Raw genomic sequence first — 13,754 nt, forward strand, 5'->3', positions numbered from 1 at the left:
GCCTCAACTGACAGTATGCTGTCCTAATGGGACAAGCAGAACACAAAAGAGAGTGACTGCCAACTGTAGTGAGGAGCTGCGGGCAGGCCTGCTTTTTGTCCCGCCCGGCTCCCACACAGCTAACTTTACACCTGAAATAACAACACACAAACTGTATTCATTTAAACACTGCATGGCCCATTAGTTTCAGCCTCTTACTCACATCTTGACTAACCCATATCTAATAATCTGTGTAACACCACCAGTGATGTCTTACTGGGAAAGATTCAGCATGTCTGCTCTTCACCATCTTTCCTCCGGCCGGGCAGCAGCTCTCATCATGAAGGTCAAGCTGTGCAGTTTCAGCGGGTACAAGATCTACCCCGGACATGGGCGGCGCTACGCCAGGACCGACGGGAAGGTTTTCTAGTTTCTTAATGCAAAATGCGAGTCTGCATTCCTGTCCAAAAGGAATCCCCGGCAGATAAACTGGACTGTCCTGTACAGAAGGAAACACAAAAAAGGACAGTCGGAAGAAATTCAAAAGAAAAGAACCCGCCCCGCAGTCAAATTCCAGCCGGCCATCACTGGTGCATCCCTTGCTGATATAATGGCCAAGAGGAATCAGAAACCAGAAGTTAGGAAAGCCCAGCAAGAGCAGGCAATCAGGGCTGCCAAGGAAGCAAAAAAGGCTAAGCAGGCATCCAAGAAGACCGCAATGGCTGCTGCCAAGGCCCCCACAAAAGCAGCACCTAAACAAAAGATTGTGAAGCCTGTGAAGGTCTCTGCTCCCCAAGTTGGTGGAAAACGCTAACTTGGAAGATCGAGTTTTGAATGAAGTCCATTTCAAACTCTAAAAAAAAAAAAAAAAAGATTCAGCATGTCTGACCTGGCAGCTGGCTCCATCACATCTGTATCAGAGAGGAGAGGCATGTCTATTGACTAACTTCCCTTTTTCCCAGCATTCTGTTCAGTCTACTCCACCTATCTAAATCCTGCCCTATCAAAAAGCCAAGGCAGCCGGGCGGTGGTGGCGCACGCCTTTAATCCCAGCACTCGGGAGGCAGAGGCAGGCGGATCTCTGTGAGTTCGAGGCCAGCCTGGTCTACAAGAGCTAGTTCCAGGACAGGCTCCTGCAAAGCTACAGAGAAACCCTGTCTCGAAAAAACAAAAAAAAACAAAACAAAACAAAAAAAAAACAAAAAGCCAAGGCAGTTTTTTTATTAACCAATGAGAGTCCTCCATCAGCCAACCCTTGCCCAGACAAGACAGGACAATCCTTCAAAAACCCTGCTTCATAGAAAAGTCTGTCATATATTCTAGGCCTGTAGGCCAAAGATGGATGCCCCAATTGTAACCCCCGCTTGGCGGGTCAGCTATTCAGGGTCCTCTGAAGGGGCGCTAACCTGCAAGACATGAGCTGGAGAGAGGAAGGAAACCAAGCAAGATTCTATTGTCAAGGTCTCTGTTTATTGGGGTGAAAGTTACAGTTTATATACCCTTGAATGGGGTGGAGGTAGGGGTAGGCAGGAACTCTGCCGGGGTAACTGAAGGTCATCAGCCAGCACCTGGTGTAAGCCGAAGCATGTGATCCATTAACATTGGAGTAAGGGGCGGGTTCCATTAACAGATAGTTCTCAAGATAGTTGGGATGAGGGGTGGGATCTCTGTAAACATCCTTAGGGCAATGACCTCTGCTATCCCTGTAAGGACGATGGTCCCTGACAAACCCATCCTTTAGGACAATGGTCCCTGACAAATCTATCCTTTAGGAAAATGGTCCCTGACACCCAATGTTGCAGAGGAACTTTGGGTGACTTTCCAGGCAGTCAGCTGTTTCTGTCATACTCATTTTTTTTGGAAGTCACTGGCTCGTACTTATTGCTTACTCAGTTAATATTATTTCCTTCTTGGGTCTTAGGGAGTTGAAGACTAGATAGTTATAATTATAGTTTCCTTGTTTACCACATGCAGAATGTAAGTTATGATAGAAAGTAAAATAGGTACAAGACTTTGGTCTTACAAGTTAGGATAGATATAGAGTATTTTCTCTGAATTTGTCAAATGCAAATGGACTAGACATTACTGATATATTTATTGCCTGTATATATTGTATATAGTTATTGTACTTATTGTATATAGTTTTTATTTTACTAGTTATAGCCTTCTTTTTTATTAGACAAAAAGGGGAAATATAGTGATATTTTATTTATGATTTAATAAATAAAGCTGTGTGAAGGTCAGAAGGTAAAACTAAGCTACTAGAGGTTGTAGTGATGAGGTGAGCAGGCCTGCTTTTTGTCCCGCACAGCTAGCTTTACACCCGAAATAACAACACACAAATTGTATTCATTTAAACACTGCCTAGCCCATTAGCTCTAGCCTCGTATTGGCTAACTCTCACATCTTGCTTAACCCATTTCTAATAATCTGTGTAGCACCACAGGTGGTGGCTTACCGGGAAAGATTCAGCATGTCTGACCTGGTGGCTGGCTTCATGGCGACTCTAACAGCCTTCTTCCTCCCAGCATTCTGTTCTGTCTTTCCCGCCTACCTATGTTCTGACCTATCAGGCTAAGCAGTTTTCTTTATTAATTAACCAATGAAAGCAACAGATAGATAGAAGACCCACCTACATCAAGAGGTCAGGCAGTGGTGTCATACACCTTTAATCCCATAATTTGGGAGACAGAGACTGAGGCAGATGGATCTCTGTGAGTTCATGGCCACCCTGGCCTGGGCTACACGAGTTCAACTCAGAAACAGTCCAGGTGGTAGTGACTCACACCTTTAATTGCAGTACTAGGGAGTCATGCCTTTAATCCCAGCACTAAAGTGGAATATAAGACGGTAGGAGACAAAAGTTCAGAGCTCAGTCAGCAGTTAACCAGCCTTGGTAGAGGTAGGACTCTAGTGCCTTGGCTGTTTTGCTTTTCTGATCTTCAGCTTGAATCCCAATAACTGTCTCTGGGTTTTTATTGTTGATGCTACACTCACCCTGCACAAAAATCTATTCAAAATGGATAAAGGACTTTAATATAAAACCTAAATCACTGAAATTACTCGTGGAAAATATTAGGGAACACTTTAAGATATGGACATAGGCAAGAACTTTCTGGAAAGGATTCAATAGCATGATAAGTATTGCCCAGTAACTGATAAATAAGCTTCTATGAAATGTAAAATCCTCTGCATTGCAAGGGAAACTACCAACAGAGAAGAGACAGCCTATATAATGGGTAGAAAGCTCTGTCAGCTACACTCCAGAGGGCTAATATTGAAAACATAAATAATGCTTCTTTCTTTGTATTCGCAGATTTCTCTATACTGTGAGTTTAAAACCCAAAAGTCTGCTAGTGCATACACTAAGAATATATGATATAGGGCTGGAGAGATAGCTCAGAGGTTAAGAGCACAAACTGTTTTTTTTTACTTCGTCCCCTTCTTTTATTGTCTAGTTCAACTGATTAGTATTTAGTGTATGTACAATTTGCCCCTTGGAATGGGGAGAAGAGGGATGAGAACAAAACAAAACCAAAACACTCTTTAAAAATGAAGATCCATTTCTTTGTCTTTTCTGTAACCTGACCTTTAAAACAGGTCACTTCTGCAAACGCCCTGACTGCCCCATGAAAAGTACCTTTTCCTCAACAGTCCTGGCCACACCACCCTCCTCAACTATGAAATACAATGCACACAGCACACTTCCCCTTGGTGAATAACAGCAGACGGGTACCATTCTCCACCTTGCCCAGTGTGTGTCCATTCACCATAACAAGGCACCTTTCCCTGGAAGAAAGCAGGAGAAACAGAGGCTTTCTCCTCTTCTGGCTTAGCAGGGCTTGCTGGAAGAGGGCTGGATATAGGGCTTGAGACCCTACTGCCAACAGAAAGAATCTAATCACCAAGTCCAGAGATGAGATGCATAGATGGAACTGGGCCAGGAGGATGCATGCTTAGGGTTGCACTGGAGAAACACTGTAGGAGCTCTCATGCAGGTTTTAGGGGCTGAGGGACCATCTGAGAAGAGGAGGTCCATCCTTTTCCTGAGGAGCAGGACCAAGCCAGGCTTCACCTGAGAATGGGTCGCAGAGGTGGGGCTCTACAGGCAGCTCGGTTTGTTTTGCTGGGGTATACTTTCTGAAGATGCTCATACTCAGTGGAGGGAAGTCCTCCACTGGGTGGAAGGAGTACTTGGACTCAAAATTATCCAAGAAGGAACGGATAGTGGTGATGGAGTCTCTATGGCCATTCCTCAGGGGTGGTGGTGGAGGAGGGAGTGGGTGGCCCAGCTGGCGTCCTTAAGGGTGGAGCTGGGGGCTTTCCTCTGCTAGGAGGTTCTGACCCATGCATTTGGTAAGGTGGTGGGGGAGGGGAGCATCCCTGGCACCATTTCAGACCATGGGTAGTGGAGGTGGAGGGGCTGCTTCCATACTAGGAGGGTCTCGGGCTGGGGGAGGTGGCCTGTTACTCAACAAGAAGGGGGAGGCAAAGGTGAGTGGAGGAGGTGCAAGGCCTCTGACTGGCCCTGGTGTCTTCCTATGCAAAGAATTGTGTCTTTGTGGCAGCTCAGGGGCTGACTCAGTGGGGCTTGAGGGTTCATTAAGGACCCCAGGAGGCTGGCGGTAAGGCGGTGGGGGAGGGGCCGGAGACTGGCCGCTTGGTCGGGTTCTGATATTCACAGAGGAAGGAGGTGGTTTTACAGTGGGCGGAGCACTGTAAAAGGCTGCACTGGGTGCAGCCTTTGTCCAAGTGTTGGAGGCAAGGGTTTCTCCCTATTGTAGGCCTGAGCTTTGCTGTTGTGCACAGGCAGAGGAGTAGGGGGCGCACTGGCACGGCGCCCTGGAGGTGGTGGGGGAGGAGCAGATGAGCTGTGTTTCATGTCTGTACCGCTAGTGGTAGTGGGACGAGAAGGGTCGGGTAAAGAGGGTCTCTGCGTCCGGGAAGTTCTGGGAGGGAGACTCGACTGCTGTCGGTATCTTCTTGAGGATGCCCACTGGCTGTAGACACTGGAGGCCTCGGAGCAGCAGCTCGAGAACTGGGGACTTATAGGGCTGGCTTACCAGCTCGAGTATCTGAAGCATCCTTGGCTCCCACAGGTCGCAGCTTGGGCACTCCTCCTTGAAAGAGACCTCCTTTGGGTTGCAAAGCAGCAGCTCCGGGGCCATAGCCACCACCACTCCCTTCGGGCGGGCTTCTCGATGACAGGAGCACTCTGATCATTAATGTTGGTCACCTTCTTCAGTTTGGTCCCTTTGCAAATGTCTTGTAAGTGGGCTCCTCGATTCCGCTGCTCATCTCTACTGAGTTTGGGCTGCTCTGTGTTTGCCTGATTAAAAGTGGGAGGTGGAGGAGGACCAGGCGGGGGAGGAGGAGGAATTGGCATCCTTGCCCTGCTCCCAGTTGGCACCGTTCTCTCTCCATCTTTATTTGTAGCTTTAAGTCATTCATATACATCACCCAACTCTTCAGGATCTCTAATTTCCTGTCTCTCCTGCCCATTTGCCCGGTCCGCACTGGCCACTTGCCACTGCCCACAAACTGCTCTTGAAGAAGCCCCAATTTTAGTTCTCAGGGCCCCATGGGTCAGTATAGCTGTCTGGAAGTCCAGCCCCTGGGGATCTGGCACCTCTGCTTTCTTTACATAAACATCATTAAAATTTTAAAAAATTAAAGGAGAGAGGAAAAAATATATAATAGGCTGGGGGTATAGCTCGGTGATGGAGTACTTACCTAGCATGCAAAAACACCACCACTAAAAATAAAAAGTTACTCCCGGCATGGTGGTGGCACACTCCTTTAATGACTGCATTCAGGAGGCAAAGGCAGGTGAATCTCTGTGAGTTTGAGACCAGCCTGGTCTACAAAGAGAGTTTCAGGATAGACAGGGCTGTTACACAGAGAAACCCTGTCTAAAAAAAAAAAAAAAAAACAAAAAGTTATATAAACCAGGTATGGCAGCTCATATCTATATCCCTAGCATTCAGAAGACTGAGGCAGGAGGATCACTGCATGTCTGAGGCTAGCATAGCTTACATAATAAGTTCGGGGCTACAGAGCAAGAGTTTGTATCAAAAAGCATATATTGTAATAACATGCCTTTTTATTGTAGTGATAAGGTCAGAACCCAGGACCTTGTACATGTTCAGTATTGACATCGTGGGTCATGAAGTGGGGAAACAAGGCTTTGGTAATAGTAATAAGGATAGCTGCAAAGATGGGAGGAGCATGAGATATCACAACTGAAGTTCCTCATAGTCTAAACTCTTTCAAAAAATATATGTTTAAAAATGTATGTGAGTGTTTTGTCTGTGCAACATGTTCGTGACGTGCTCTTGGAGGGCAGAAGAAGGCATTGGGTCCCCTGGAACCGAAGTTACGCGTGACTGTGAACCACCGTATAGATGCTGGGAATCAAACCTGGGTTCCCTGTAAGAGCAGCCAGCGTTCTTAACCACTGAGAAATCTCTCCAGCCCCATAGTCTGTACTCTGCACACTGCACAGCATGCTTTTGTGGACAGATGCGTGGGAAAATCCCCACGTACCTAGAGAGCCTGCAAAAGATAACATCTGGATGTTCTGTAACTGGAAAAAGCAACTGACTTCTCAGGTCTCAGAGGGCAGAGATAATGTCAGTAACTACAGGTTGGAGATAGCATCAGAGCCTCCATACAGCTTGGGGGCTCTGTCTTACAGACTCCTTCCCACTTCGGGTGCCAATTCCAAGTCCCAGGCTGTGACCTGTACTTCTGACCAACCAGCGATTAAGCAGATGTTCTCAAGATACCCTCCTCAGATTCAGTTAATACTACGACAGTTCACATGGTTCAGGGAAACGCGTACGCTTAGCAGTTTAGTCTAAATTCTATTACAAAATCTACAAACATCCAGATAGATGGGAAGTAGGGTGGGGTATGGGTTGGGCCTTGGAATGTGCATGCTGTCTCTGGTCACACTATTCCCCTAGCATCCCAGAAACTCATGACATTTTATTGTTCAAAAGTCTTTATTTCTTCCTCCAAACCCTTCCATATACTCCTCCCCACTCTTCTTCAAAATCATGCTTCTTTCTCGCAAATTGTTATTGACCGCATGTGTGTGTGTGTGCAGGAATATAATCACTTGCTCAGTCTATATATTGTTACTTGTATATGTTTTCAGGGCTGACCCTTTTGGCATGGGGCAAACAATTGGTGTGCTCCTCCCTGGGGAAGACATCAGACCACCTTTCCTGCTTCCAGCTTGCCTGTTTCCTATACTGGTTTGTGTAGGGCTGAGGCCTCAGGATCTTTTCCCCACCCACTCAGGCATATCCGCATATCCATTGATGCAGCCTTGTGTAGCTCCTGTATAAGCAAGCAGTCATGCTTGTGAGACTTTCTGGCTCTAGCTTTTGGCAGTACTAGATGACATATAATCTCACAGCAAACTCCCTGACCTGTCCAGGAGTCTTTCTAGAGCAGGCTTTCCCCACATTCCAGATGCCACATGTGGAACTCAAATTCCAAACCTCTAACTATTTACTCTTCCTGTGACAAGTGTCAAGGCAACCTCAGGTCCTCAGCTTACACCAGCAGAGGAGGACTACACACCCTATTTGACCTCATCCTGGTTTATACGTTTTCCAAGATTCTGTCCAATTTGTCCCAGATCCATCCATTCTTTGTCTCTCCCTCCCTCCCTTTCTTCCTTCCTCCCGACCTTTACTTCTTTCCTTCCTTCTGGGAGGGTCTTGCGTAGCTCAGGCTAGCATCAACCTTACTGTGTAGCTAAGGACTTTGACTTTCCGATCTTTCTGCATTTACTTTCCTTGCGCTGGGATTCTGATGTGGACTACACAAGGCCAGAGGTGGGTATCATACGCGCTCCTCTAGCCTATCCACCGTCCTTTTGGAAGCACAGTTTCTCACAGAACCTGGAGCTTGTGTTTCAGCTCGACTGACTAGTGAGCCCTTGGGATTCACCTGCCTTTCCTTACCTAGTACTGGAATTATGTCAGTGTTGATGTGAGTGCTGGGAACCTAAAGTCACCAAGGCACCTCCCTAGTCCAGATTTTCTGGTTTTTAACTACTAATATAAACGGTGGAGTGAAGTAAGTCAGGATGCTAGATGCTAGATGCCAGCCAAGCATCTAGGACTGCCCAGGACAGGAATAACTGGAGAACCTCCATAAACTGGCTGCCCATGCGTGCTTAAGCATCGCCAGGGCATAAATGAAATGAAGTCAGGATGGGTCTGGTGAACTGTAACTTCTTAATTCTAGCTTCTGCTTTGGCCTTAACTGCTAGGGTGTTTAGAACAGAGATCAGAGTTCTCATTCCAACAGAGAGTTAAACAAAGGCAAACAAAAATAACTCTTACCCCTTTCCCTAATCCTTTCCAAATACAAACTAACTAAGATTCCTCTCTCAAGGACAGCATGCAGAGAATTCACAACAACACAAAACACAAGGAGGGCGGCGCAGACTCGACTCTAGGAATTAGGGACCTGAAACTCATTCCATTCCCAGGAGGGGGTGAGAAGATTACAGGCCACCGTGTGTGCCCTGCCGAATATCTGCTGTGCCAGCCAATTTTACACATGCCAAGGCCTGAGAAATACAAGTAGCTGCTACACCATTAGCCCCGAGGCCAGTCCACAGAGGATACCCCATAGGGTACATGTTTGGAAAGTACATTCAGGAGACAAAGAGAAAAGAATCTCGTCAGAAAACATGTAGCTGGTAGTCTGAAAAGAACAGGTCTGACTGCCCTTGGTCCAATGGTTGTGCCACGCATCATAGGGTACACATCTCAAACTCATTATTTGACTGGTGGGTAATTTTCAAAATTGCACTAGAATATTTTAGTACAGAAGTTCAAAAGCAGCCGTGAGCTGGTGGGGCACACCCTTTATCCCAGTACCCAGGAGGCAGACACAGGTGGGTGGATCTCTGTGAGTTCGAGGCCAGCCTGATCTACAGAGTGAGTTCCGGGACAGCCAGGGTTACACTGAGAAACTCTGGCTCAAAATGTAGGAGCCAGCCATGATAAGCTAAATAGAACCTGACCACCCAAAGGAAGTTCTTTACTTCCAACCATTATCACCTGCCAGAGTAGGACTCAGCCACAGTAAGTTTAATGGAGGCCTGAGTCTCAGAAGTTTACCCTGAAGCAATCCTGGCTGCAGGAAGAACCACAAACTGAGATTACCCGAGCACCACCCAAGAACAGACCATCCAAAGGAAATGCTTAACGTTCCAACCGTTGTACATAGGATCACCTGCCAGCACACTCACCAGGACACCCCTAGACAAATGTCAGCCAATCAGGGGTCCCAAACCTCAGAAACCCCTCACCCTCACCTTTACTACTATAAAAACCCAACTCTAACTGAGCTCGGGGCTCTTCGTTCATTCCAATACCTTGGACATGTGGAGAGACCAAGTTTGTAAACTTGCATAAAATAAAGGCTCTTTGCTTTTACACACGGGAGGGACTCAGTCTCCTTGTTGGTTTTTGGGGGACTTCGTGGATCTGGGCATAACAAAAAACAAACACAAAGAAAGGAAGGAAAAAAGAAAATGAAAAAGAAGAAAAGAAGGCAGGAAAGCTATAAAAAATAAAAGAAAAAAGAAAAATTTCTTAGCAGCCTAGATGGTGGTGGAGTATGCCTTTAATCCCAGCACTTGGGAGGCAGAGACAGAGAAACCCTATCTTGAAAAAGAAAAAAATATTCAAAAGCACCTAAATGATGAAAGGTTAACCACTAAATTTATTTCTCACCCAAGTTGATGAGAAGCTCACGAACATTAACATTTATCATCTACCTTTTGCACACAATGTAGCTGACCACATAAATACCAGAAAGAACATCTCTTAAGAGGAAAGGGGATACGTTAGCAAACGCCTCAAGACCTGAAGCTGTTCATGCCTGAGGACCTGTGGTTATTTGCAGATGGGTATATCCAAAGACAATGATTTCCAAAGGGGCTACCACCAAGAGGATACTTACACACCACCCTGGTAATCACGTTTGCTTAGATCAAATAACTCCTCTTCTTGCTCAGTTTCCGTATCAAGTTTCCTTGACACACAATGAAAGATGGCACAATACTTTTTTAATGAGGACCACGAGTTTGTCACTGAACTTCATGGCCTAGGCCTCAGACATTTTAACTAGAAAATCGGTTCTATTAATTTATTTGGAGAGCGAGGAGGTGCAGGGTTAGAACATGTTTTAAATTTGGCTGACGTTACTGTAAAGGCCTGGTAAGTTCCAGAAGGGGGAATCCAGTATGTTGGAGACAAGCTGACCTTCTTATTCAAAGGCAGACTGCTTACTCAAGGGACAGCAATCTTTCCTCTCCAATAGTCATTATCTGAGGAGGTCCACCCACCCAGTGCAGGGTGTATTGGGAAAATTAAAAATATGTTGCGGATCCCTGGTGGCTGCAGCGGCAGAAACGCTGCAGGTCCCCGCGGCAGGCAGTGGGCCATGTGGTGGCAGGCAGGGGGCAGCAGGTCCGGGGAGCAGCCAGTCCCATGCAGGAATAGCGCACGAGACTAGCCGCAGGTCTCCAAAGGTGGCTGGTCCAGGGAAGGGAGCTAAGTGGCGGCAGGCAAGAGACAGACGGATAGGCACGCCAAGCAGAGTGAGGATGGATATATTTAGTGGATTATGGAGAGGGAAGGGAGAAGGGGAGAAGAGCAGAGGCAGAGAGAGAGAGGGGGGGGGGGGGGGGGAAAGGGAGGGAGTGGAGGGAGTGAGGGAGGTAGTGAGGTTCCTCTCTTGATCTTGCGCAGTGCGTTTGATCTTTATCGTTCTGGTGTTTATCTATCGATGGGAGAGAACTAAGCAGCCTCTGAGATGGAAAAAGGAAGAGACTCAGGCTGCAAGCAGGAAGGAAGATCTGCCTGCATCAGCCTATGGGGGAGGGAGTGGGCGTGGCTTGTCTCTTAAAGAGACAGGACAGACCATTACACAGGGCAACATGCTTTAGTAAAAATCCACTGATCTAAATAAATGTTAATCTCCTGCAGAAGCACCTTCACATAAACACCCAAAATGATGTCTGACTAACTACCTAGGGACCAACAGCTGCATGAGCTGACACACAAAATTTATCATCACTTTCTTTTATGCCACTAATGATTCAATTTAGCTTCTAATTCATATAGCTAAAGTTGTATGTTTCTACCGATGTAAAATGTATTAATGTATTGTGATGAAGGTCATTTTAAACAGTTCAATGTCATGGGTTAGAGCACTTGCTGAGCAAGCAAGCATGAGGACCAGAGTTCAGATCCACGTGCTCTCCTGAGTGTCTGCAACACTAGGGCTTCTGGGGCCAGGAAAAGGGGGAGGATGGGGGAATGGGAAAACATGGGACTGGACAGGACTGGATGGAGGAAAAATTGTGAAGCTGTATGGCTGTCAGCCTAGCTCTAGGATCAGTGAGAGATGCTGTTTTAAGAGAATAAGGTAGAGTGTGATAGAGCCTCCTCTAGCCTCCATGTTCACAGGCACACATATTAAACACACACACACACACACAAACACACCACACCACACCACACCACACCACACACAAACAGAGTAAACTATTTTTGGTTTTTTTGAGACAGGGTTTCGCTGTAGCTTTGGAGCCTGTCCTGGAACTCATTCTGTAAAGCAGGCTGGCCTCGAACTCACAGAGATGCTTCTGTCTCTGCCTCCTGAGTGCTGGGATTAAAGGTGTGTGCCACCACCACCCGGTGATAGAATAACCAATTAAAAAATGTTAAGGATAAGTATTTTGTATAATATTTCTTATGGAAATATATGTACATAAATCCATCTTTTTTGTTTTTAAAATAAGGTCTTCTGTAGCTCAGGCTGTCCTAAAATGTGCTATAGCTGAGACCAGCCTTGAATTCCTTATCCTCTTTCTTCATCCTCCCAAGTTCTGGGATTACATGTGAGTTCTCACAGCCAACTCTAGAAATTTGAAGGACTGTAACGCTAAGGTTAAAAAGAAAATAAGATTCGTGAGAACTGGAGGTCATGGCTTAGCGTGTTAAACACTTGCTACACCAGCATGAGGACCAGCATTTAGATCCCCAGAACCCAGATAAATGTTGGTAGTAGCCATTTGTAATTCCAGATCACATTAGGGAGAGACTGGAAGTCCCTGGAGTAAGCTAGTTAGACTAGCCAAATAGGAGAGCTCTGGGTTCAAGTGAGAGACCCTGCCTCAGTACATAAGGTGGAGTGTGGTCGAAAAAGACACCAATATCAACCTCTGACCTCCACATGCACACATGTGAACATATTCCTCCCAACCACACACACATATACATACATACATACATACATACACTCACCAAAAAAGTTGAGGCTCTTGCTTGACATAGGGACCCATTTCTATTATCCTAGTACTCAGAGTGCAAAAGGAGATGACCCTAAGTTCAAGTCTAATCTACATATGGAGTTACAAAACAGAGAGAGGTTTGAACTAAGAGAGAGGTCTTGTCAAAAAAAAGGAAGAGAAAGAAAGAAATCAAAGAAAGTGAATAAAAGAAAAATAAATCAAGAAACTTGTGGGGCAGAAACATATATGTTTGGAAATGTGTATGGTGCACAGATAATTCATAATTGTGTCCAAACAAAGGCATAAGTGATGTGGTAAATTTTTTTTGCCGTGCTTGGCTTCAGTCCCAAGTCTGGTTCTGATTGGACGAGTGCTCTACTACTGAGCATAGCTCCAGATCCACGGCAGAGAAATTTTGGTCTCCATTGACTCCATATGACAACATTATTTCAGTAGCTCATATGAGAATTAGGAATAATCACTTCCTTGATTTCATATTAAATGGGAAAACAAAACCTTGAAATAATACACTTAAAATTTCAATTTTAAAGGTAATGGCTGATTTCGGTAAAAGCACTTTATATGTGAACCAGATGGTTCACTTTCCAAAAGAGCATTGTCTTTCAGCTTGCAGTCTGTGGGGTGTTTTCCACTGTACAGAGGCAGGAAGGTTGCAAATTCCAGGCCAAAAGGGACTACATAGTGAGACTCTGACTCAAAACAAACAAAACCTCATAATCCATTGTTAAAAAATTAGAAGAAAAATCAGCTGTCTTTAATACCAGTATTCAGGAGGCAGGGGCAGGCAAATGTCTTAAGTCTGTTCTACATAGTGAGTTCCATGCCAGCCACAGCTATATAGTGAGACTCTGTCTCAAAATGGGGTGAGTAGGGGGCACTATGAGACGGCTCAGAAGTTAACAGCAATTGCTGGTTTGGCAGAGGATCCAAGTTCTGCTCCCAGCACCCACAAGGAAGCTCACAACCATCTATAACTCCAGTTCTGGAAATTCAACGTCCTCTTCTGGTTTCTGTAGACACTAGGAGGATTTACAACAGTTCAAGGCTAGTCCTGACCTACATATTGATACTCTACATCAATTTAAAAAAAAGAAAAAAATTAAAAAGCAATCCCTGCTTAGTGGAACAAATATTGGAAGCAATAGGATCAGAAGTCCAAGTCCAACTTCAGCTACATAATAAGTTTGAGGATAGCCTAGGCTACATGGGACTCATCTCAATCCTCCCTCTGTATATAGGAATATTTTTATACATGATTTAGGGAAAGAAACAGTAAGTCTGAATCAGGCTGGAGAGATCTGAGTTGTTGAATATATATAATTTAGAAACAAATGTGAGGCCTGGGGCCGTTGTTCCACTGTAGAGAATGTGTTTAGTATGCAGGAAGTCCTGTCTTTTATCTTCAAAAAAAGGAAAGAAA

At 45.5% G+C, this 13,754-nt stretch overlaps 2 pseudogenes; one reads left to right on the top strand and one right to left on the bottom strand.

Moving 5' to 3' along the window:
• Positions 1 to 316: 316 nt before the first annotated feature.
• On the top strand, positions 317 to 793 carry LOC119804149 (annotated as a pseudogene).
• Positions 794 to 4,050: 3,257 nt separating this feature from the next.
• On the bottom strand, positions 4,051 to 5,365 carry LOC119805554 (annotated as a pseudogene).
• Between the last annotated feature and the right edge of the window lie 8,389 nt (positions 5,366 to 13,754).

This window comes from Arvicola amphibius, chromosome X, assembly GCF_903992535.2.
Source record: "Arvicola amphibius chromosome X, mArvAmp1.2, whole genome shotgun sequence".
NCBI classification, from domain to species: domain Eukaryota; kingdom Metazoa; phylum Chordata; class Mammalia; order Rodentia; family Cricetidae; genus Arvicola; species Arvicola amphibius.